The sequence below is a fragment of the Eumetopias jubatus genome, unplaced genomic scaffold (genome assembly GCF_037043125.1).
Source record: "Eumetopias jubatus isolate StellerSeaLion01/CBP00866 unplaced genomic scaffold, mEumJub1_p1.0 scaffold_9, whole genome shotgun sequence".
NCBI classification, from domain to species: domain Eukaryota; kingdom Metazoa; phylum Chordata; class Mammalia; order Carnivora; family Otariidae; genus Eumetopias; species Eumetopias jubatus.
Window position 1 is genome coordinate 64,373,145 of NW_028274815.1, and position 26,994 is coordinate 64,400,138.

A 26,994-nucleotide genomic window follows, 5' to 3' on the forward strand; every position below is an offset into this window, starting at 1 on the left:
TGTTTTTTATTAGTTAAATTACAGTGCCTCTGCTTCATTTGAAAATATTGACTGTTCAGGGGCGCCCATGTGGCTTAGTCAGTTGAGCATCTGACTCTTGATTTTGGCTCAGGTCACGGTCTCAGGGTCCTGGGATCAAGCCTCACATCTGGCTCCATGCTCAGCGGGGAGTCTGCTTGAGGATTCTCTCCCCCTCCCTCTGCCTCTCCTCCTGCTCTCTTTCTCTCTCTCTCTCTCAAATAAATAAATAAATCTTCAAAAAAAGAGAAAGTACTGACTGTTCAAATAGGTGGACTGGGATTGGGGCTAGAAACTAGGATAAAGTGTAGATCCAAGGTGATCTGAAGAGGAAAAGTCAGAAAATAAAATTCCCAGATGAATCCACAGGGAGCCAAGACTGCATGCCAGAGAGACCAATTTCAAACACCACATGCCAGAGAAACCAATTTCAAACACCAAGCTTAAAGGGTAAAATAAAGGATTACAAGTCAATTTATAGAAACAAAAGTTCAGCATCATATCAACAACAGATTAGAAATGATCAAATATCTGGGGCGCCTGGGTGGCTCAGTTGGTTAAGCGACTACCTTCGGCTCAGGTCATGATCCTGGAGTCCCAGGATCGAGTCCCGCATCGGGCTCCCTGCTCAGCGGGGAGTCTGCTTCTCCCTCTGACCCTCTTCCCTCTCGTGCTCTCTCTCATTCTCTCTCTCAAATAAATAAATAAAATCTTTAAAAAAAAAAAAAAAGAAATGATCAAATATCTGTCCCCAAAATTACCTTAGAAAAACTGCCACAGGAGCAAGATGGTGGAGGAGTAGGAGACCTGGATTTCGTCTGGTCTCAGGAATTCAGCTGGATACGGATCAAACCATTCTGAACACTCACGAACTCAACAGGAGATCAAAGAAAAGAATAATTCTCTGAACAGAAAAGCGACCACTTTCTGGAAGGTAGGACGTGTGGAGAAGTGAATTCAAGGTGATATTGGGATGATAGACGGCAGGGGAGGGGACCTCTGTCAGCCACTACTGGCAAGTGATAGAGCCCCAGAGCACAAAATCGGAACTTTTAGAAGTCAGCTCTGCTGAGGGACATAGCTCCATGGATAAGCGGGGGGTGGAACCCGCGTGGAATGAAAGTAGAAATGAAAGAGGATAAACTCGGTAAACTTGAGGACAGTGTGGTCTCAGGACCCTAGGGTTCACAGAAAGACCAGGGGTGCCTCAGTGTGGCAGAGCTCCCAGGTATCAGAGCAGGGAAGCTGGCTGCAGAGATGGACTCGAGGAGTGGGCTCTCAACTCAGGGTTGCCATAAACTGTGATCTGCCACACAGTCAGGCCACTACTCTTCCAGCAGGGACCCAACAAGTGGCAGATCCGGGGAGACTCCCTTTCCTCCCCTGGAGGAGCGGTGCAGATGGATCTGCTGGGTTTGGAGACCCAAAGAACAAATAGTCCAATCAAGAAATAGGCAGAAGACATGAACAGACATTTCTGCAAAGAAGACATCCAAATGGCCAGCAGACACATGAAAAAGTACTCAACATCACTCAGCATCAGAGAAATACAAATCAAAACCACAATGAGATACTACCTCCTACCAGTCAGAATGGCTAAAATTAACAAGTCAGGAAATGACAGATTTTGGCAAGGATGCAGAGAAAGGGGAACCCTCCTGCACTGTTGGTGGGAATGCAAACTGGTGCAGCCACTCTGGAAAACAGTATGGAGGTTCCTCTAAAGTTGAAAATAGAGTTACCCCACGACCCAGCAATTGCACTACTGGGTATTTACTCCAAAGATACAAATGTAGTGACCCTAGGAGCACATGCACCCCAATGTTTATAGTAGCAATGTCCACAATAGCCAAACTATGGAAAGAGCCCAGATGTCCATCGACAGATGAATGGATAAAGAAGATGTGGTACACACACACACACACACACACACACACACACACACACACAAATGGAATATTACACAGCCATCAAAAAATGAAATCTTGCCATTTGCAAAAATATGGATGGAACTAGAGGGTATTATGCATAGCAAAATATGTCAGTCAGAATTTATGAAACAAGCAGAGGATCATAAGGGAAGAGAGGAAAAAATGAAACAAGATGAAACCAGAATGGGAGACAAAACATAAGAGACTCTTAATCTCAGGAAACAAACAGGGTTGCTGGAGGGATGGGGGTGGGGGGGATGCAGTGGCTGGGTGATGGACATTGGGGAGGGTATGTGTTGTGGTGAGCACCGTGTATGGTGTAACACTGATGAATAACAGACCTGTACTCCTGAAACAAATAATACATTCCTGAAACAAATAATACATTATATGTTAATAATAATCTTTTTTGTAGCATTTTCTATTTCTATAGAGCAACAGTAGTTTTCAGCTCATAAATTTGATGAGGCATATTTTTCTTAGTAAAACCATCAAATTTTGGCAAATAAGGTCCATTGTCTCATGTCAAAAAACACTTTTCTGTATAACTACTTGGGCAACATCATCCTAGTCTTCAAAATAGCAGAAAACGTTTTTTGGGAATACTACCTATACTCCACTGAAACACCAATGGAAAAACTGCATGTGCACGTGCACACACACACACACACACACACACCCTGCCATGGTTCATGGTTTCATTAGGTCCAATCAGAGAGTCAGCTGCTGGGTGGTGTCTAGCAGGACTGAGCATGAAGCTAATCTTTTAGTAAATAGTAAAGTACTTAAAATAATTCAATGATGAGAATATGTCATTAGGACACGGAAGACAATTGACAAAGCTTCTAATGTACAAAGCTAGAAAAATCTGAGCAACAAATAGAGCAGTGCCATAGATGGAATTCTGGAACAGAATAATGAAATGAGATAGACTAAAAAAATTCTAAATGAGTTCTGGAATCTAGTTAATAATAATGTATCAATATTGGTCTATTAATTTTTCAAAATGTACCATATTAACTTATGATATTAATAAAAGGGGAAACTAAATATGGGACATATAGAATCTCTCAATGCTATTTTCATAATTTTTCTATAAATCTAAATCTATTCTAAAATGTAAAGTCATTATTTCTTCAAAAAGAACCAAACTGGAAATACAGAACTGAAAAATACAGTAACTTTAATAAAAAACTCACTGAATTGGTTCAATAGTAGAGTAGAAATGAAAGAGGATAAACTCGGTAAACCTGAGGACAGATAAGTATATAATTTGCCCAATTTAATTTGAAAAACAGACAACAGATTAGGAAAAAAATGAACAGAATTCCATGGACAAGTTTAATCCTCTATTAAACATAGTGGATAGGAAAGTGGTAAACTGAGAAATAGATCAGAAACTATTCACAATGAATATGAAGAGATTAAAAGTTAAAACTTAGAAATAGGAGACAGAATAAAATAGGACTATCAAACATCTTTTTAATTGAACATGAGAAGAGAAGAAATGAAGCAAATGGAATGCTTGAAGAGATTATATCTAAGGAATTTGCAAAACAAATAAAATTAATCAATTCAAAGATTCAACATTCAAGTAAATTTAATTTAAAAGGAATTCATCTCTACAAACATCATAGGAAAGCTATTTAAAAAAAGAAAGAAAGAAAAAAAAGGAGAATCTAAAAAGAGTAAAAGATGACAGCAGGCTTCTTAACTCTAATATTGGAATCCTACAGATAATGGAATGACATTGTAAATGGCTTGAAAGAGAGTAACTGTCAAATCATAATTCTGTAGACCTCAAAATACTTTTAAAGAATGAAGATAAGTAATGCTACAAAAAGTGGAAGAATTTCAGACAGCAGACACATACTAAAAAAAATTCTAAAACATGTACTTTAGGCTGAAGGTAATATGATATCAGATAAAAGCTTAAAGAAGGAAGAAGGAAAGATGAGAAAATCAATGGTAAATATGTAGATAAATATAAATAAACATTTGTTTATAAAACAATGTGTGGGGGGTAAATATGCATACCCATACATACATTTAGGTGAATGAATGCACAAAAACCAAAGCACATGTCAGCAGGAGGTTAAAAATAATTAAATCTTCTAAGTTCCTTGCATTTTCCATAAAAAGAGTTAAGGTACCAATAATCATACGGCATTAGATTCTGATAAATTAAAGATGTGTGTTGTAAAATTTCTCCATTGTAAACACTGGAAGTAAAGAAACTATCCATGGCTTCCAAACTAGTAAAGAGGGGAAAAATTAATGAAAAAGAAATCACAACCAGTTCAAATAAAGGCAAAAATGAAGAAAAATAAATATAAAGTAGGAAAAGAAGCACAATAAATGGTAGGTTTAAATTTACATATATCAATTAATATTAAAAAATAAAATGGAGTAAATGTCATATTTAAAATTTTAGATCATTATCTATCACATAAAGATACAGAATGTTAGAATGTAGAGATGGAAAAAAGATATACCAAGAAACAGTAACTGAAAATTGGCTTGATGGAAAGATAGAAGTATGACTATATTAATACCAGACAAAATAGATACAAGGGGAAAAAATCATTACTAGAGATAAAAGAAGGTAATTTAGAATGATCAACATTTTAATTCACCAGAAATAGAGAAGTACTATAATATGTATTTATTTAAAGATATGGTCTCAAAATACACAAACCAAAATTGACAGTAAGACAAGGAAAATTAAGAATTGAAAAATAATACAAATATTATATACTAAAATGGTGGGTTACAACTATAGTAATAATTCAAATTAAATTTACTTCATATTAAAGATAAAATCCTGAAGTCAATCATCTGAGCATCTAAATAACACAGTTAAAAAGTGGGCTAAGGACTTGAATAGACATTTCTCCAAGGAAGATATACACATGATCACAGAAAGACAAATACTGCATAATTCCACTTATATGGGGTATCTAAAACAGTCAAATTCATAGACTCAAAAAAGTGGAATGCTGGTTGTCAGGGGTTGGGGGTAAGGGTAAACGGAGAATTACTAATTAATGGGCATGAAGTTTCAGTTCAGCAAAATGAGTAAGTTTTAGAGATGTGCTGTACCACATTGTATCTATATGCAACATTACTGTATTATACACTTAAAAATTTATTAAGAGAGCAGATTTCATATTAAGTCTTCTTACCACAATAAAATAAAAAATTTTAGAAAGGTAATAGAAAACCTGAGTAGTTCTACATTCACTAAAATTATCGTAAATGTAGTTAAAACATCTTATCCTAAATAAAAACTCCAGTCCCAAACAGTGAATTTTAACAAACATGCATAAAGGCAGTAATTCTAATCTTAAACATTTGATACAACTATTATAACTTAATAGCAAAATCTACTGAAGGACAATACAGAAAAGGAAAATTAAAGAACAATCTCACTCCTATCTCCAAAAAATTATAAAACCAAATCCACTTTTCTGTTTTTTTTCTGAAATAGGTAATACAATATGACCAACTGACTTTACAGCAGGTATGCAATTTTGACTTACATTACAATATTGATTACTATAAATCACCACATTACACCATTAAAAGTATAATTAATATATGACCATGTCAATATATATGCAGAAAGGCATTGGTCAAAATTCAATATTCATTCAGAATAAAAACTCCTAGCAAATTAGAAATAAAAGGGAATTTAGGCTGATTTAAGCAGTTATAGTATATTTGGTGGCAAAATGGTGAAAGCAATTCTATATAGTGCAGGAACAAGACAAGGTTACCCACTATGAATATTTTTATTCAATATCATAATAGAAACACTACCATTTTATTAAGAATAATAATTAAAAACTATAAGGATTATAAAGAAAAAATAAAATTTTGTGGGTATTTCTTGGGGGAAGGTGGATATGATTGTCTACATCAGAGGTTAGCAAACATGTTATGCAAAGAACAAGATAGTAAATATTTTGTTGTCTGTGTGACCTCCGCTATAGCTATTCAAAACTGTATCATTGAAGGAGCCATACATAATACATAAACAAATAAGCATGGTTGTGTATCAATAAAACTTTATTTACAAAAAAAGAGAGGCCAGATTTGGTCCACAGACCGGATTTTGCAATACCTGCTCATCATAGTTGCCCCTTAAAATTTTACAGATATATTGTTAGTATTAGTAAGAGAGATTAGCAGATTTTGAATACAAAAACAAAATACAAACATAATTATATTTCTCTACACTAGGAACAGATAAATATAACTTTAGCAGCTAAAATATAAATAAAACATATAATATATAAATAATATATAAATAATAAAATACAAATATATTTCCAGAAAAAATCTGAAAAAAAAACCCACAAGGACTTTATAGACCAAATGATTACATTTTATTGAAAACTATTAAAGAACACCTAAATCAATACCTGCATGTATTTTGTTTGAGGATTAGAAGATTTAAAATCACAAAGGTACCAATTCATCAAAAATTGATCTACAAATTCATAATTCTAAACTTTACAAAAAATCACTTCTGGAGGAGGAATTTAAGAAGCTGGTTGTATAACTTATGTGGGAAATCCAAGTCCCTAAAAGAACCAATGTATTTAAGAGGAAGAAAAGCTAGTGGGGTCCTTTTCTTATGAGATAATAAGAATTACATATCATGCTATATTAACTTACTAGAGTACAGATGCAAGGACTGATCTGTGGAACAGAAAAAAAAAAAGTCCAAAAGCAAGCCCACAGATAGGCAGAAAACATAACTTATAACTTAACACTGTATGCGATAGATTCAATGAAGCACCATTACTATATAGCAGTATTTAGATTTAATATTAACAAAGGATAGTAGTAAAACAGCTTTCTCCTCTATTTTTTTCAAGATCAATATTTATGGGAAGCTCCATAGAACTGGGTTTGAACTAAACACAAATGATGAATTATGGGGAAAATTAGCCTTTTCATAGAAAAACATGTCTGTTGTGATAGGCATCATCAGTGACATTTGCTGAATATATTGATAATATACCCAAAATTAAGATGGATCATTTGTAAAAAACACCAAATGTGCTCTAAAATCAATCAACTATACATCATATCTCATTAATCAAATGGTGTCTCTCCTGTCAACGACTCTTGGCCACATACTTTGACCTTTATCATCCTCTTCAAAATGCTTAGAAAAGTTGTGCATCAGAATAACAGACACTTCCACATTTGACTAACAGTCTCAAGTCCCTGCAAGATCTCATCCCATCTCAATGACAGGGTTCTTTGTTTTACTCTATATACATCTCTGTCCAAAGAAATTAATCACAATGCATTAAAACACGTAGTAGACAACCAGGGCCATACTATTAGAAAGGTGACCAAGGGCGCCTGGGTGGCTCAGTTGGTTAAGCGACTGCCTTCGGCTCAGGTCATGATCCTGGAGTCCCAGGATCGAGTCCCGCATCGGGCTCCCTGCTCAGCAGTGAGTCGGCTTCTCCCTCTGACCTTCCCCTCTCTCATGCTCTCTCTATCTCATTCTCTCTCTCAAATAAATAAATAAAATCTTTAAAAAAAAAAGGTGACCGAGTAGTAGTCATCCAAGGGTGACAAACAACATTAGGTAGAACCACCCCTTCTCTAATCCACCACTAAAATCATTCACAAATCATTTGCAACTGGTAGATAAATAATTCCTGGAGACCTAATACACACTACAGTGATTACAGACAACAAAACTGTATTATAAACATTAAACTTGGTAAGGTACCAGAATCTTAATTGTTCCCAACACTAGAAGAAATAATTATGTGACTTGATAGATGTGTTAGCTAATGCTATAATGACATAGTACAATAGAAATGCATTAAATCAATATGCTGTATGCCTTAAATTTACACAATGCTGAACGTCAAATATATCTCAATAAAATTTTTAAATGTAAAATCATTCATAAATCAAACATTACCAATATACTTTTGCAACTCTGCATTGTTGCATTTTAGTGACATAAATATTTAAATGTTATTACTCAATTGTGAATACTTTGCTTAAAAATTTTAATGTTAGAATTACTGTTCCTATTTTTATTATTATTACTATAATAAAGTGCTATAGATCTTTCTATTTCTATTTTATCTCTTCAGTCTCACCTCCGCATGCAAATACTTTTGCTATTGCTTTAATCATTGATGAATGTGTATGGATTTTTTAAAATTTAACTATAAAATTTGAGAGCCTCTGTTAGATCAGAAGAGAATCTGTAAGAATGCTAATTAGATTTACAACCTAAAACTTGCCTGTCATGCTTACTTTATGTACATGTATGGTCACTTCTATCAGTGCGGATTTAGTATGGCTATATATGAAAGAAAATTTGAATAACACCATATTAACAAATAGAAATATATTTCTCTCTTAAATAAAAGTCCAAAGATGAGTATTCTGGAATTAGAGTTAGCTAGACAAAGTTTTCAGGGTCCCAGACATCTTCCAGGTCATTACTCTCCTAATATTTCGTGTGCCCTGGAATTCAAGCAAAGAAAAAGGAGCAAAGGACTGAGTTCAACACTGGACACACAATAAATGTTCAGTGTGTACAGAGATACTGACAATAACCCATGAAATTAGAGAGATGCTGTTAGTACAATGCTCTTCCCCTCCCTCTCGGTTTTTTCTGGAAAAGTGAAACTCCACAGCTGCCCACACTTGTCATCAAAACTGCACTTCCAACAATGAACCAATAACTCAACCGGTGGCTTCAACTTCATGACACAAATGATGAAGCTGACTCGTCTTCCCATTGACTCTTGACTCAGTAAGTTGTTTTGGCATTATGATTTATATTCAAGGAGATATTTATGCTCCCTTTGCTCACTGACTTTGAAGTCACATTTGCTGCTAGTAGTCAGTAACATCATTTCTAAACATAAAGAATCATGCCAGACAATTCTTGGGGGAGTAATTCCAACTAGTATTTTCACAGGAATTATTTATATTCCAACAGAGATATAGATATAAATTTTGTACTTTTTTCTCCATTGGCTGACTAAATAAGCTAAAGCAATGTCTCATTTTCAAGCTGGAATTGACCATATTGATGATCAAACTAATTGGTTCCCAATTAGAGAGATATACCACAGCCACCTAAGGTGTGTTTAAAGCACATATACCACCCACACATTCTGCTCCTATAAATATAGACCCAAAAGAATGGTGTGAATGCAGTAGACTGCAGTAATAAGATATGTCCGCCATGTGTACTTTGATAAAAATACCAAACTGTGCTTAAATACTCTTGATTCCCCCAATTTAAGAACCATGATCAGGTCAAATTCTTATTTTGAGAAAAATAAATATAACAGAAAAAATAGCCTACTACATTAAGGACTATAAGCACCATAAGGTAAGACATTTTTCATTTAATATCATATCCCTAGCATCTAGCACAATGCCTTTCATAAAGTAGATAGTCAATGAATAAAAAGTATGTTAGAAGAGTATGCGCAAATGGCTAGGAGAATCATAGATTTATCTCAAAACTTTGGGTCAAGGCAGAATGGAACTCCTCTGAGCAGGAAGCAAACTGAGTTATTTCTTTAAAGTTTAAAGGTATTAACCAGTATTTGAAATTATATTACTCATTCATTTCCTTATTTTTTATGCATTATCTAGCTCCTTTACTAGAATATTAGCCTCTTACCCTGGATGCAGTTGCAATATTCAGAATACTTTGATACAGAGTGGTCAAAGAACTCAAAATTTGTTAAATGATAGTTAAGGCAATATATTCAAAGGTACCCATATGTAGATTCAGATTCAAAAGATGTGATTTAGAAAAATAAAAGTAGCTTTTCACAAGAAAGATACTACATGCTTCTTAAAAATAAAATAAAAACAAAATGATATATAGAAATAATTGTAAATATTACCTGATATCCCATTAAAACTAGTTTTAATAATTTGGTGCACAACTTTCCAGTCTTTTCTATATGCGTGTGTCTTTATGTGTATAATTCTATGGAAAAAGGATGATACTTAAATGGTGTTTTGTTCACTCACTGCTTTACTAAGAAATATGCTATGCACATTTTGCTTCTCAAGGTCGTTTTGAATAATACATTGTAAAATATCAACAGTATAAGCAGGTATATAATAAAAAGGAAACTGTTTCCAACTTCAGACATCTTGTATTATTCAAATTAAAATTATTTTTAAAAACAACAAAAACCTACAAAAGACAGCTTATAGATTTACTTCACTCTGGATGTTTGCAAGGTATACTAGTAAATGAATGCATCATAATTTATGTAAGCATAAAGTATGAAAAAGCATACTTATTTTGATGATATTTGAATTGTGTTGAGTATTTTATAATTACAATTAATATTCTTCACATATTTATTCACATATATTATTCAGATACATACATATATTCTTAGAAGTAAAACTGTTGTTTAAAAAAACACATGTATTTCATATTATAATGGATATTACCAAATTATCTTCCAATGAGGCCTTAATAACTAGGTTTCTACCAAGAGGGAATGGGAATGTTTGTGTACCTTCACACCCTGGCCAACATAATCTACTACCAAAATTTTAAACTTTGACAGTCTCTTGGATATAAGAGGAAGTATCTCATTACCTTAATAAGCATTATTTTAATTATAAATGAAGTTGAAGTTTATTAATGACATTTATGTTTATAAGACTATTGTGTTCCTGTTTGAATGAACTGCATTTTCTTTTTTGCACATTTTTTCTTTTGAATTATTAATCTTTGATGTGTAAGAACCCTTTACACATTACAAAAGTATGTAATTTGTTACATGGGTGTTTTCATAGATTGTATTCATGCCCCCAGTTCTTCACACTTTATCCATGCCCTTCCCCCAATAATTCTGTCATTCCTATATTACCTCCTCATTCTTTAAATCTGAACAGATTTATGACTTGTTTTGGCTAATAGTAAGTAGTGCAAGTTATGAAATAGCAATTGGGAGTCTTGGCTTCAAAAGGAATCCTGTGTTTCTGTTTCATTGTACTTTGTCATTGCCACAAGCCCACTAGTCGCAGAAGGAGGAGAGTATCAGGTGAAACAGGCCCAGTGAACCCATCTGCCTCAGATGAGGTCAGTCTAAATAATCCTAGAACCAGACAACCCAACTGAGATTAGTCCATCATCATGACTCAAGAGCCATAATAAATGATTGTGGATTTAAGCCTTTAAATTTCAGGGTAGTTTGCTATGCAGCAATAGGAAACTGAAATCCTTCAATGTTGTGTCTCCTTTTTGTTCCCTTCCTTCACTTCCTCCCTCCTTCCTTCCTTCTTTTTTCTCTTTCCTCCCTTTTGCTTTCCTATATTTATGTGTGGCAGTATTAGCACCCTCTAATTATTATTAATTTTCCAATATTTTAGCTTACCTTATACTTTTATTTTTTGTTGACCTTTTTATTGGAAATCGCATTAAATTTATTCATCAATGTAGATAAAACATTTAGCACCTTTCTATTCCAATAAATATTGATTTATATTATCACTTAACTGTAAATAATACTTTGTTATATGGGTCATTTTCATTCCTTCATGCTTATAAGCTATGCCTTGTTGAATATCTTTCCTATGTTTTTCACACTTGTCCAATTATTACTTCAGCACAAATCTCTGGAAGTAGAACTGATGGGTACATACATTTTAAGACCTTTATATGTACTAAATTATTCCCAGGAAATGCTGCATAAAGTTAGGGTCACACTAACAATTGGTAATACTGCATGTTTTCAACATCCCAGAACACTTTGAATATTAATATTTTATATATTTGTCCATATGATAAGGAAGTAACGATAGAGGTGGGTAGTTTAAATTCTCTGTGTATACATACACTTGGAGTCTACAAAGGAAAAAGTCATGTCATATGTGAGTAACTAAACTCCAGGGAATGTCTGCTTTTCTGGACTTTCCTGTAATCCTTGTAAAATGTTACTACTTTAGGAAATGTCTGTGATCTTTAGGGTAAGAGCACATTAATGCTCATAATTGTTTTGTTCCCGAACCCCCCACCTCATCCCATTTTGTTTGCCAGAAGACACATTTTCCTTTCACATCTCCCTTGTTCTTCATGTGTGGCAGAATCTTAAACAGGATTAAACTATAATTTTAGTAGTTTTCATAAACTTTAATATGCTTTTAAATGCCACTGAAGATTTGTTTCCAGCACACCTACAATACGAAAGTTTAAAAATGCATAAAAATTTTAAAAACCTTGTTTTTTTTTTTTACAAGGCAAGAAAAAAATGTAATTCCAAAAATATGATGAGAATCTTATACCACTTTAAAACTAGGACATTTGCTTTCCAATGATCAAATTCTCTTTGTTCCTCCCTCTCCTATCCCCTGAGGAACAAGAACATACGATTTTAAAAATTTCCAAAGTTTCATTTAAGGCCTGATTTCCATTAAAATTCCCTTACCTTATGAAGAGGAAAGATGTACATTTGTGGTTATTATGTAATTTTTCAATCTGAAAAACTATGCAAACTGTGTACCTTGCAAATTAGTAAAGTTAGTAAAGGTTAGTGAATACCAGATTCATTCTGGGGCTCTATCCAGTTTAGGATTTATAGTAAAATGACTTTCAATATTATGGGCAGAAGTCTAGCAATAATATTATAAGAAAAGAATGCATCAGATTCAGGACTAGTTGGAAAAAGAAGCACTTGTTAGACAATATGTGTGCATTCTTGACCTTCCATCATCTCTTTCCATGTAAGAACCAATTACCCAGAACTCAAGGTGACCCAATTACTCCTCATAAGAGTTTACTACTTTATGGACAAATAATAAATCCAAGCCTAAATTCATGGCAGTTTCTTAATTTGGTCCACATAGCACTTATTATGTTTGAGTGAAAGAAACCCCCTTTTTCTTCCAGTGAATATAAACACAAAATCATGTTGCCCTCAAACTAGCAGTAGTCATCTTGCTACTTTGAGAGAAACCCCCCACAGAACAAAGCCAGCACTCCTGAGAGGAAAGAACACAGAGAAATGGGGTCTCTGCCTTGCAAACAGGTTGGCTAATTGAACTTAAATTAAAAAAAAATTTTTTTAAAAAGAAGTTAAATCTGATGTTTTATCCCTGGATGGTTCAGTAATGTGAGCCAATAAAATAACTATTGTTTATGCCACCATGAATAGAGTGTTTTGTTATTTACAACATAAAGAGTCATATTTATGTAGAATTCCTCAGAAGGATAGTGAATCAAATTCTTGATATTTGGTACAACCAAGGAAGTTCATCTGGTGTCATGGATACAGGAAAGATTCTAATATATTGTGATACAAAATGACAGTCACTCACTCTAGAGGAAAATATGTTTCCTAAAGCCCTTGGTTGATGGGTTATTCATGCTCTACCCCAAAACACAGTGGGTGAAGTGAATTTTCTAATCTCTGGGCTTGATATTATATTTGCTGAATGGAACACTGTTTTATCTTTTACTTTGAAGGTTTTAAAAACATTGCTTGGTATTCGAGTTGCAGTTTTCCTGTCAAATAAAATATTTCAATGAGTTATGAGTGATTTTAAAAGAAAGATCCCTTCATAACAAAAAAAAATTAGAAACATTTTCACCATACTAATGGCCAGGATAAAGACAAAATGTCAGCTAGTATCTAAGTAGGGAACAAATAAAATTCATGAATTACATTCTGTTTACACTTCAAACACGAATTAAAATTGTTTATTTAGCTAAAAGGCTCAGCCTTGATTACATGTCATTAGTGTCCATTATAATTTCAACTGTTGCTTGAATTTTATAAGCCTGCTAGAAAATTACATTCTTATAGCTCAGAGCTGGAAATAAAATCAATATGGTATTTTGGCTATTAATACCTGTAATCAGGTTAATCATTGCTTGAAGGATATAAATTTTTAATTTTCTACAAATAAAACAAAAATTAAAAGCAATTCTTCAAATCACTAATCAATTCTTAACTTCTAGTTGGCATCATGATTAGCCAGCTCCACACCAACTGGCTACAGCTTTCCTGAAACATAATTACAATTTTCCTTTCCTATCTGTAAAGTGTTGGCCTTGACTACCATAGGATCGATGCACTTACTCCAGAACTCACTTCCTTCTTCATTGTTTGAAGCATTTTATGACACTTCAATGAACACCTACACCATTTATTTCTAGAATTATTTCCTAGTTAAACATTAATAGAACTATATTGATGTCTTATTCATATCATTTCTTGTAAAATGTGCAAAAAGTTCTATTTAGGAGTGAACAGAAAAGGGATACTAGAAGATTTACACGGTCAGAAAGTCCACAGGGAAGCCCAATCTAAACAGGGTTTAACTTCCAGATCAAGAAAGTAAATGTGTTATACTCATAGGAGAAAAAAAGATTCCTATTCATCAACAGTGATTAGTTTTTTCTCTCTTTGGAGACTCCAGAGAAGGTTCACATGATTTTCTCTATTCTGTGACACTGGTAGATAATCTACATGATTGCTGCTGCAGAGTCTGTGGTCTCACAGAAAGTGGTAAGTGGAGGCACCCAAGTCATTTGTATTGGGAATGGGAGTGGGGAGAGTATGTCCTCTGCTCAGGACCCCTTTCCCACTTTCCTAGTTAACTCTCACTTACTCTTCGGCTCTCCAAAGTCATCCAAGATTTGGATAAACCCTCTTGTAATATACTGCAGAGACCTCAGTAATTTCCTTCATAATATGTATCAGCTTTTAGAAGTATTCTCCTTTCATGTCAGCTTTAATATAGCCCCTCTCTGTGCCCCATTAACTAAGCTGTAAGTTCCAAGAGGGCACGGGCCATGTCCATTTTGACCACTGTTTGTGTACACACACACACACACACACACACACACACACACACACACACACACACCCTTCAGCCTTAATGCTTAGTACATAGTAGACATCAAACATATTTTTTAAAAACTCAGTGAGTAAATGAAAAAGAGACAGCATCAATGGATACATCTATCACTTTCCCTAAGACAGAGTTGAGAGGATCCCTGAATACTTACAAACCTCAGTCTTGAAGTGCATTCCAGGGAACTGTGGGAGGCCAAACATAAATGCAAATTCTCTCCACCTCTGCTCAGATTCTGTAAGAAATGAAGTATCAGTCGACATGGGGATATGAGAGAAGAAAATTGAGTATATGGATTTTTTACAGATGAAAAGCCCAAGATTTCTCCATGCCCGCATACACCCTAGAACACTAATTTTTGATCTGCATTTTAGGCTTACTTTCTGTTAATCAAACCTCTTAAATTAACAAGGGGGCAAAAGTACTTGGGGCAAAGACAATTTTTTGTATTTACAGAATCATTCTATTTTCCTACTGGGAACACAGCTAATATACATTTTCCAACCCCTATGCCTTTATATCAGGGCCATGCAATTACAGTCCAACAAATGGTACACGGATGAAAATTAGCCCCAGAAAAATCTTTTTTTGCATCATCCTTTCTCCTCAGTTTTACAGATCATGTATAGACCATAATACCACAAATAGAGAGACACTGAGATCCTGCGTGACTGAAGCAGAGTGTCTCCTATGCGCCTCTCTCCCCACAATCCCCTCCAACTTGCTTTGCACACTGCCACAAGTAAGAAATGAATTTGTATTATATTGTGTTAAGCCACAAGAGTTGGGAGTCATTATAACAGTTAGCCACTGACTAATTACGTACCATTCTTTGTCACTGTCACCAAAACTGCAAAAGAGAGGTGGGATGGATTTTTTAACATTTTGGGAAACAATCAATAGGAAATTATCAAAGGCAGTTGGGCATTGCTGGTAGAATAGGTACCTATTTGACCTACAGAAATAGGTCACCATTGTCTTCATTTGCAATTCCCCAAAATTACCCAAAACAATGCTAAGCTTTTGGGGAATAATTAGTGCTTGATGAAGAAATAAATGATTTGTCTTTTTACTCCAACTACATTACAGTATAATTGAAAAGTGTGCTATAGAGAAAAAAGGGATTCTGGAAGCAAAAAAAAAAAAAAAATGCTAGCCATGAGGATTCATCTACCACAGCTGTCCAAAAAAAGTGGTATTTTATATAGCTATAAAACAAGGGAAATTTATTGAATATCTCTTGTCTTTAGTTTTCTAGTCTTTAAAAGGAATATTATAACTACTCAACATAGGGTTAAATGGGATAACATACATATATTTCAAAGCCTAATAACTCATACATGCAGGTGGTTCAATTGTGTTTAATTGATATTTAAGTGGAAGATATATTACTCTTCTCAAGTCATTTGCAAGCTAAAAAAAAAAATTACCCAGAGTGGTCTTTTCATTCAGTTTCATTCTTATTTTGTAATGTTTCTATAAAACATAAGTAGAAAGAGACTATCTGTATGCCTGAATACAAATGTACAGTTACAGAACTCTTTCCTTCAGATTACTTTTATTTCACTTTCCTTCTCTCAAACATATTCTAGCACTATGTACTCATTCCATTGGCAAACTCTGGAACTATGAATATCATTCATTAAGGTGATAGATTAGAGCAAGAGTAAAATATATATATTAATTAGGTGTTTAAATGCTCCAGTGTTTATTCTGTATCAAGTTGTGATAAGAGACAAGTATAACATAAAACATTTAGTGGGTAGTTAGGATATTTAACCCATTTTTTAAGAAGAGGTAAAATTTTATCTTGGAATTTTTATAATATATCAACAAAAACAAAATATTCACTTAAAATATTCTCTCTTAAGGTAGTGATTAAATTCCTATTTTCCTTCCATCTAAAACCTTATTTCCCTCTCACAAATGATATCTGATCACATCACTTTTGGGGTAGATTTTAATAGCTTAACTTCAGAATCCCTTTTCTGAAGTTTATAGTGGGAAACATTAGAGTTTCCCATAATATTATTAATAACACATCTGCAGGGTGCCTGGGTGGCTCAGCTGGTTGAACATGTGACTCTTGATTTCTGCTGGGGTCATGATCTCAGGGTTGTGGGATGGAGCTGTGCTGTGGGCTTTGCGTTCAGTGGGGAGTCTGCTTGGGATTCTCTCCCTCTCCCTTTGCCCATAGCCCTGCTCCCACTCTTACTCTCTCTAAAAATAAATAAATAAATATTAAAAAAAAAAACAATGCATCTGCTATTCTTCCAGGTAAAAATTATGGTATGCATTTTTCAAGCTTTTAGGGTATTGTTGAAGACGCTAAAATTCTCCTTTTGTAGAACAGGGCAAACCAATTATGGTAAATTGGACAACATTTCTGAAACAAATAGCCTCTTACTGAGAGAATACTAATAACCTTCCACCTTTTGTGAGTTTATTTTTTGTCAGTTAAGAATGCCAACTCCTGGGCATATGTATACAACATATGTTATGTTTCATAAGCCAGGTTTCTACTATGATTCATGATTTACAGAAGTTCAGAAAAAATCAGTAAGAAAGTGACTTGGGAACTTTTCTACCTGTATTAAGATTTAGAAGAAGAAAATTTCCCTGAGATTTTGCTATTCAGAATTACAGATGGAAAATTGTCAAAGATAATCCATTATAACTTAGAAATGGTGAAACATTTAAGTGGCATCTGCATTAATTGTCTGAATGCTCAGATCAACAGTTTACAAAATGCATCCCATGGTACACTCATCCGGCAGGATATTCTTTCAAAAAGAAAAATGACCCTATGGTAAAATACACCACACTACTTTGGCTTAGAGATTCATTTTGCACATTAGCAAATAAAAGGATCTGAAAAATCCTGCAAAAAAGAAACTTACTTACTCAGCATTTCTTAGATATATTTGATGACAAAATATTTTCATATAATATCTATTAACATCTGAGGCCCACAGAATACACAAGAGAAGACGCTAATGTTTAGGAGATAAAACCTAATCTTTAATTATTAATCATCTTGGATGGATTTGGGGTAGGTGTGTAGAGGAGAAATTCCTAATTGAATGATATGAATGAAATGTTATGTCTTTTCCAAAGTGGCCTTTGTATACTACCACATTAAAATATTTATAATGTCTTTACTGATGAGAACTTGGTAGCCAATTAAGTCTAAGAATGCATCTATAGATCAAAGATAACAGAAAGTATTTAAATATTGTATTCATTATCATGAAAATCCATCTCACTGATAATGAAAAATATGATTTTGCTTTAACTACCAAATACAAATATGAAAATTTAAAGTCTATATTTAATTAACTAAAAGAGTTGGGATGAATCAGAAAGGACATGGCCATTGAGACTGTAGAGTCTCTCTAGGAAATCCAACTAAAGTAGAAATATAAATTGAAGAAAATAAGCACAAATAATTCTGGACCAGTTGAATTCCTCAGATAACAATAAGACAATCTGCCAATATTTATAGCATATGAATTAAAAAATAATAATGTAAATTTTGTGTTAACTGATATTTTATGAAAAGATTTTATGAAATAGTACTCATTTCTATATAAATGGCTTCTTAGGTTGGGAATAATGTAACCTAATGTTTATTCTTTGCCCATAAATGAGTTCACAAATGAGGAAAGAACCCTTTGATAAGCTATAGGTCTAGATAATCATTTCTAAAAGTATGATCACTGTAACTATGCTAGTCTTCCTAGGTATAGCAATACAAACTGGTTATATTTTATTATTTCTTTTAAATAGGCTGCACTTTTTAGAGCAGTTCTAGATTGCCAGAAATACTGAGCAAAAAGTACAGAGAGTTCCCATATGCCTCCTAACTGCAAACATGCATAGCCTCCCTCACATATACCATATACCAGTATACCCCATAAGAACAGTACATCTGTTACAATTGATAAGCCTACATTGATAGATCATTATCACTCAAAATCCATAGTTTACATTAAGGTTCACTCTGAATCCACCATTAAAGTATCATACAAAATAGTTGCCCTGCTCTAAAAATCCTCAGTGTTCCTCCTACTTACCTCTTCCTCTTCACTGACCTCTGGCAGGCCTTGATCTTTTTACTGTCTCCTTAGTTTTGCCTTTTTCAAACTGTCCTATAATTGGAATCCTACAGTATGTAGCCTCTTAAGATTGGCTGCTTTCACTTAGTAATATACACTTAAGATTCTTACATGTCTTTTCATTATGCTGGCCTCAACCATTTTCTCTTTTGATTAGCTTTGATATTCACTCTTATTTTTACTCTCATGCTAAATTCATGGAATCTTTTCCTTTTTCATTTTATTGATAAAATATTCACAACATGAGGTGATGAAAATGATGTTTTTTAACTATAATGTTTTGTTTCTTCTGGGAGATATGTATAGTGGCTACCAGTTCTTTGATTAGAACTTTAGGTAACTGGGAAAGAGGAGCATGGCTACTGAAATTCACTTGATGAAGAGTATAGCAGGAGTCTGGAAGGGAAAGGATATTGAGCTGCAGCAAGTGAAACAGAGAAACTAGACCAAGAGATAGCAAAACTGAAATAAAGAGCCAAGCAGACAGCCAAATCTACGTCATCAGTCTGAAATGGAAAAGAATGGCAAAGTTTTCATCTTACATGCCAATGCCTATCAACTGCTGGAAGCTGCTTGGAATTCGGTGAAGAATGTGAGATTATTAGCCAAGTTCAGGGGTATACAGTGCTATGATTGATTAGCTCTCATTCTTTTGGATATTAGAAGAGAGAGACATGGCAAATGTGCCAAGTGTTTGTTATCTCTTGCCTGAATAAGGAGAGAATATGTGGATGGAGAAAAGGTACCTACAGCTTTCTATGTGGGTAGGCCTAAATTAAAATCAGAGAGAGCCTCTATTTGGTTACAGAGCATCTTGCTGAGAAGCCATGGACATGAGTAATTTTACCTATTAGCTTACCCTGTAAACTACCTCTTTTCATATTGGACGTAACTTCTGAAAAGGCAATAGTTCCCAATGTCCCTCAGGAACATCAGGAATATCTGAGCTTATTTGCATAAGTTTTCTAAATGGAGGCACAGTGAGCAATAACAAGTAAATCTTGCTCTAGAAACTCCATGCTGTTACCCAAGGCCCACTCAACACCAAGTGTCCAATTGGTACACTTCCAGTCATTGATCACTGATAATGAACTCAGAATGTCAAAACCAGGATGACTGGGGATTGATATCTGATTTCTCATGTGGTAATAGAAGGTTTTATGATAAACAGAATGGCAGAGCTTGGTCTCAGAAGATAAAATGTGCCATATTCAGTAGGGTGCCAACCATCACTAGTACAATCTTGCCAATATTTGAACAGGGTAGCTTGGAGACCAGATCTGGATGAATGATATTCCAGGAACATGTTAAGGGTAGAAAGATAGACAGCAGCCTCTCAAGTTACCTGATACTATGACCAAGGAGCAACTGTTATAGGTGATCGTGTATTGTCACCAGTAATCTCTGCAGGTGGTCTTCAATGTTTTGGAAAATGTTGTAATGGACAACTGAAATATTTTGATGCAAGCTTTTCAAAGAGGGGTCTTTCTTCCTATGTCATCTGAGAAAAGGCCTCCTTAGCTCTTCATGGTGCACAGAATCATACAGTGGGCTAAGAACTTGAGCTCTGAAATCAGACAACCCTTGGGTCAAATAATAGGTTCCATCAGGTAGAACCTAGATGAACTTTTAACTCCTTACATAAACCTTCTAAGCTTGAATCTCTTCATATGCAAAGAAAATAAGGTAAACAAAGCAACTCAGCTGTGAAGATTAAATATGATGATATATGCAAAATGGGTAAGATAGGACTTGGCACAGTAAGTGCTCTGTTAAATATTAGATTTAAAACAAACAAACAAAAAAGAGGCCCTCAGGGGCTCCGAATTTTTAGATCCTTTAATTATGAGCACAGATGTACCTGCTACTATACGAAGTTGCTTCTATTGGCTTTAGCCTAGGCAGCAGGACCTGATGTGAGCTGAGCTTTTAGTTCATCATAAACTCTAGGCCAGATCACAGCCTCATGAGGGATTTAACTTTTCCGGAGGTAGCATCTCCAAAATTAAAGGCAGATGTGATGGTAAGAGTTCCTTTTCCTACTGTGGCTTCCAAAGCCAGCTTCCAAGAAGTAGCCATGAGTTTGAGGGCCACTAGGTCCCCACTTGAATAGGAATACCCCAAATCCTTTCCCCTAAGTCTAGGGTCATACTGGAATAGGGTGAAATAGGGTAGGTAAATAAGGACTTTGGCAGCTAGAAAAGTTACCTACAAAAGTTAAAAACATTTATCTCCTTTAAAGTGAATGTTTATTGGGAGAGTCAAGTGTGGGAATTTATAATGATTTGCCATTAAATCATGATGAAGCTTAAAATCCCCAGAGGTCATGTTCACCTTTTCATCTCACACCTTGTTCATCACTTTCAGGATGTCTAAAAAGACTCTGAAAAGTGGTTCATCTCATTGTGTTTCACATCAGTATGGCCAGGAATGCAATCTAAAGCTCCTGGTAGAGCTCTACCTAAAGAAGAAACATACCAAGATCAAATGTTACTCCTTCAGTTATTGAGCTTTAGCCATTAACTCAAGACAAGCAAAAGATCCAAAATCTGTAGGGGTGAGATTGTGTCCAATTCCTCCTTCAAGACCAATAGGAATCTGAGGTCAAGGAGTTCTAGCTTGCGGATTCTAGGAGCTACAGTGCCAGAAACCTCATTTAGAATAAAATTAAAAAGTCAAGGTCCAGTACCTAAATAAATCACCAGTCCAAAGAAGCCCAACAGAGGGCAAGAATTCATGTGTTATTTAATGGGTGGAAATCAGAAGAGTGAAAATTCTAAGGCATGATAAAAGAAGAAAGTTGTTAAAAGACTGGGCAGCATGAACACCATGGTTCACAAAATCATGAAACTGAATGAGAGTTTCATTCCCAGTGGACATAACATAGCCAGGAAATATGCCTTTAATGTAAGTGGTCAGGGACTTAGGAATAGGGTATTATTTTATACAATTACATGAAAAATTCCTCTATTGCGGGAGTTCAACCTTTCCTCATGTTCATGCTGACTTTATTTCACACTAATAAAGGTTAGTGTGAAAGTCTAAGCAAGTCCCCACTTATGCCAAATGTTTCCCTTTTCCAAAAAGCCCCTGTGTCTCCTTATCATGCGTGACAAATTTGAATTACAGAAAATAATTTCCACTAGCATTACATTATAAAAAATACAACTAGCAATGAACCAACTGTTGCAAAATGTCACAAGATGTGTGAGAAAACCACATGGTTGGGAATTTGACACCACATCATCATACCTGATGATGAACCAATTCATTTTTGTCATTGTAGTATAGCAGGCAAGCTCATTCCATGTTATTCCTATCAATTTACAATATGGAGTATGGTCACAGCACTCCATCAAGGGAAGGGAGTGGAGGAGATAAAATGCCAACTTAGATGGGGATAAGTACTAATGGCAAGTACTGATTCAGCACAAAAGAAACTGCTCTACAATTAATTCAATAACGAAAAGAAGTATTCACAATGTATTATTACTAGTCCATTAAACTATAATTTGTAATGCTGGATAAAGCTGCATCAGAATGGTTCTACTACTGGATTGACTTAAATAACAAAATCATCCACTCAAACAGATGCAAATTTCCCTATTCCTGTAAGTGAAGGGTAACTGAAAGCTCCAAACCATTCTTCACAGCTAACACTGAGTATTTAGAGAATGTCCTTTGTTGAAGGTTCAAAACAAGATAAAATATTAGAAGCATTCAAAAGCATTCTATCTTTGAAACATCAGTCTTCAGGACAAAAAGTCAATGAATTCCTGAAATACCCTTCAGCAGGAAAATGGACCAGAATTTGAAATACATATTAAAATCCTTTAAATAAATAATCTAACACTCACCACCAGGGGAACTCTGACTAATAAAAAAAGCCACTAGATATTTTTTGGATATTGTATATGAAGGGAAATTTATTTCAGAACTAGAAGTTCTAAAATTTCTATTGTCAAAGAAACTCAGAATGTGCACAGTGGACAGGCAATTTCTGACTTAGATGCTTCTAATTTAGGGAACTTAACATAAATGATGAGCTATTTTTAGAAAAAAGATTGGCAATCCATTCCAGTGATATCTGATGTCCATCTAATAGAAGACAAACAAGTTGAGAAAACACTGGAAGGAGCAAAGCAATAGAGAAATAAATGTGCTAAAAACATTTCTCAAATGTTAATGTTCATTTGAAGATCATGTTAAAACGCAGATTCTAACTTGGTAAGTCTGAGATTCTACATTTCTAACATGTTCCCAGGTGATGTCAATGCTGATAGTCTAGGGAACACTCTGTGAATAGCAGTTACAAAGAAATAAGGTAAATCACCATCATACAGAGCTTGCTTTTTTAAGATTTCTCTAAAGTCCCACTTAGTCTGAATTGCCCTACACCAATGGTTTTTTAACTTGGCTGCACCTTAGAATCACCTGGGGAGTTTTCAAAACTCCTACTGCCCAGGTCACATCCCAAATCAATGAGATCAGAATCTTGAGGGGGTAGTTCCTGGCATCAACAGTTGTTGAAGGTCCCCAGGTGATCCCAAAGTGTAGCCAAGAGTGAGAACCACTGGCCTAGACTGACTTTTAATGGTTTAAAAAACAAAATTTAAGCTAGCTCTTCTTAACTTTAAGTTCAGTATCCAAGTACTTGAATAGATGTCATGATCGCTAAAAACATCAGCACAGAAAACCAAGCAAAACCCTTCGGTGTTTTGATTATCTTACGCTGGGGTTCTTAAGCAACTTTGAGGTGACTTTATGAACATGGTTCATAAATGCACTCTCATGTTTTCTATCAATTGGATGCACATTTTGCTGGCCCTATTTCTCTATAATCCTCAGGAAAGAAAAACAGCTTTCTGAACATTAACTGACACATGCACATAATGATAGATAATCCATAATGAATCCCAAATTCAGTTTCATATGGAATATGGAAACAGCTTCAATCTTCCATTACAGAAAAGCAATACTTTATGTAATATCCATATCTGCAAAGAAACCAATGCTAATAGCAGGCCCAGAAAAGTAAAAAAAAAAATAAAATAAAAAATAAGTTACAATACTGATTGTCAATATCTTGATCTGCAAAAAATGCAGTACTATAAAAATAACTTCAGTTAGGCTGATATCCTCCACACCACTGATCATTATCACTATAAAAACTAAAAAAAAAAAAAAACTCATTTGGATCTGAAACATTTTACATACTAATGCATGCTTCCCTATTAGTGTTCACGATAATTAAAAAGCAAAGCTAATCTTGTCCATCGGTGTCTCCCACACAAATTTTTAAAACGTTTTTATGGCAAGCGCATGTCAAAATTCATTCTTTCAAAATTCCTTCTAATACTGATTGTACCAAAGTAAATTTTCCTATATCCTAAGTATCTTTTATTTATTATGTTATGTTAGTCACCATACATTACATCATTAGTTTTTGATGTAGTGTTCCAGGATTTATTGTTTGCATATAACACCCAGTGCTCCATGCAGAAAGTGCCCTCCTTAATACACATCACCAGGCTAACCCATCCCCCCACCACCCTCCCCTCTAGAACCCTCAGTTTGTTTCTCAGAGTCCATCGTCTCTCGTGGTTCATCTCCCCCTCCAATTTCCCCCCTTCATTTTTCCCTTCCTTCTCCTAATGTCCTCCATGCTGTTCCTTATGTTCCACAAATAAGTGAAACCATATGATAGTTGACTTTCTCTGCTTGACTTATTTCACTTAGCATAATCTCCTCCAGGCCCATCCATGTTGATGCAAAAGTTGGGTATTCATCCTTTCTGGTGGCTGAGTAATATTCCATTGTATATATGGACCACATCTTCTTTATCCATTCATCTGTTGAAGGGCATCTCGGTTCATTCCACAGTTTGGCTACTGTGGACACTGCTGCTATGAACATTGGGGTGCATATGGCCTAAGTATCTTGTCTCTTATCTCCTTCAAATTAAATGTTAATTCATTTCTTTATTCTTTCATTCAAAATCCCTTTATTCAAATGACTGATTAAATGCTCACTATATTAGGTACTACGCTATACTCTGGGAATAGAGTGGTGAGAAAACCAGATACAGTCCCTGCCTTGTTACAGTTTACAACACAGAGCGATAGACAAATATATGTGAAATAACTACAGTATCAAACATAAAATTATAAAACTGTAGCTGTGACAAATGCTTAAAAAAAAAAGAAACAATATGATATAAGATAGATCTAAAATGAGGAGTTTGACCTAGTCAGGGAGCTCAGAAAAGACTGTCCTGCAGAAGGAACACTAGAACTACAATCTTAAGGATGGTCAGGTTTTTCTCTTTTTTTAACAGCTTTACTGAGGTATAATTGATATATAAAGAACTGTATAAATTTAACATGTATAATTTGATGAGTTCAGACATAGGCAAACATTTATGATACCATCACCATGATCAAGGTAACAGATATCTCTAACACCTTGCAGAATTTCCTTATGTCCCTTTGTTTGGTTTCATTTTGTTTTGTGGTAAGAGTACTTAATGTAAGATCTATTCTCAACAAATTCTGAAGTGCACAATAAGTATTATTAACTATAGAATTATTAAGTATAGGCACTATGTCGTACAGGACATTTCTAGAACTTATTCAACTAACATAATTAAAACTTTATTCCCTTTGAATAAAAACTCCCCAATTCCCCACCCTCAAATCTCTGGCAACCACTATTATATTCTCTGATTCCATGAGTTTGACTCTTTTAAATAACTCATGTAAGTGAAATCATACTGTATTTGTCTTTCTGTGACTGGCTTATTTCACTTAGCATAATATCCTCAAGGTTCATCCATGTTGTCACAGAGATAGTATTTCCTTTTTTAAGGCTGGATACTATTCCATTGTATGTAATACCATTTTTTCTTTACTCATCCATTTGTAGATAGACACTTGCCAAAAAGGAAATAGAAGAAAATTACAAGAATAGGAAAGATCAAGGAAATAAAAGGTATACAGCAAAAGGAAGCACAGCAGGTAGGAGGAAAAGGACGGGGTCACTGAGGCCCTGGCTGGAGCAGGGCAGGAAGGGGGTACAATGTGCAACTAAGCTGTTGTTCTGCAAGGTGCCACTGCCTGCACCTTGGATTGGGGAAATATTTCTCACGATGAATTCTGTGTACTTTGACTAGGGAGGTCAAATTTACAGAGTACAATTAAAATACTCAAACACCACGGGCTATATGGATGTATATAGCAAATATAGCCTCCTCCAATTCACAGATCCTCCTTCCTTCTCAGACTTTTATATCAATAAATACATTAGAATACTATAAGAGCTACAAATTATCCTAGAGATTAGACCAATATAATCATTTTTAATGGTAACCCTATGTTCTACATCTTCCTATATTTTCTTTGCAATATTTTAAGTTCTATGACACATCTATAAATAGGTAACAATGGCAGTGATATTTTTTTTATTTTTTTTATTTTTTTTTAAAGATTTTACTTATTTTATTTGAGAGAGAGAATGAGAGAGAGAGAGCGGAGGGTCAGAGGGAGAAGCAGACTCCCTGCTGAGCAGGGAGCCCGATGTGGGACTCGATCCCAGAACTCCAGGATCATGACCTGAGCCAAAGGCAGTCGCTTAACCAACTGAGCCACCCAGGCGCCCTGGCAGTGATATTGATAAGCCTTTTAAACTAAAGGGTAACACATGTTTGCATTTACCTAAATATATTTAAACATAAATGGAGAATACAGAAAACAATTTTAAAATAAGAAGAGTTTGGCTCTAGAGTAAGCAAACTATAGCCAGTGGGCCAAATCCAGCCCAAGGCCTATTTTTGTAAATAAAGTTTTCTCAAGAACACAGCCATGTGCATTAATTTACGTATTGGCTGCTTTCACACTATAATGGTAGAACTGAGTAGTTGCAATGAAAACCATATGGCCCCTCAAAGCCCTTTACAGAAAAAGCTGATATCGCATGTTATTACTGCTGGACAGAGTTAGTTTAACTCTATGATAACACATCTTTATATT

At 34.8% G+C, this 26,994-nt stretch overlaps 1 long non-coding RNA gene across 2 annotated transcripts in view; it reads right to left on the reverse strand.

Moving 5' to 3' along the window:
• LOC148163549 (uncharacterized) overlaps positions 1–26,994 on the reverse strand; it is a 418,215-nt gene that overhangs the window by 298,540 nt on the left and 92,681 nt on the right. The window contains exon 2 of one of the 2 annotated variants that reach the window (XR_015768872.1): positions 15,004–15,084. This is a non-coding gene — a long non-coding RNA (uncharacterized LOC148163549). The remainder of the gene's footprint in view (positions 1–15,003; positions 15,085–26,994) is intronic. The other variant, XR_015768871.1, reaches the window with a different exon arrangement.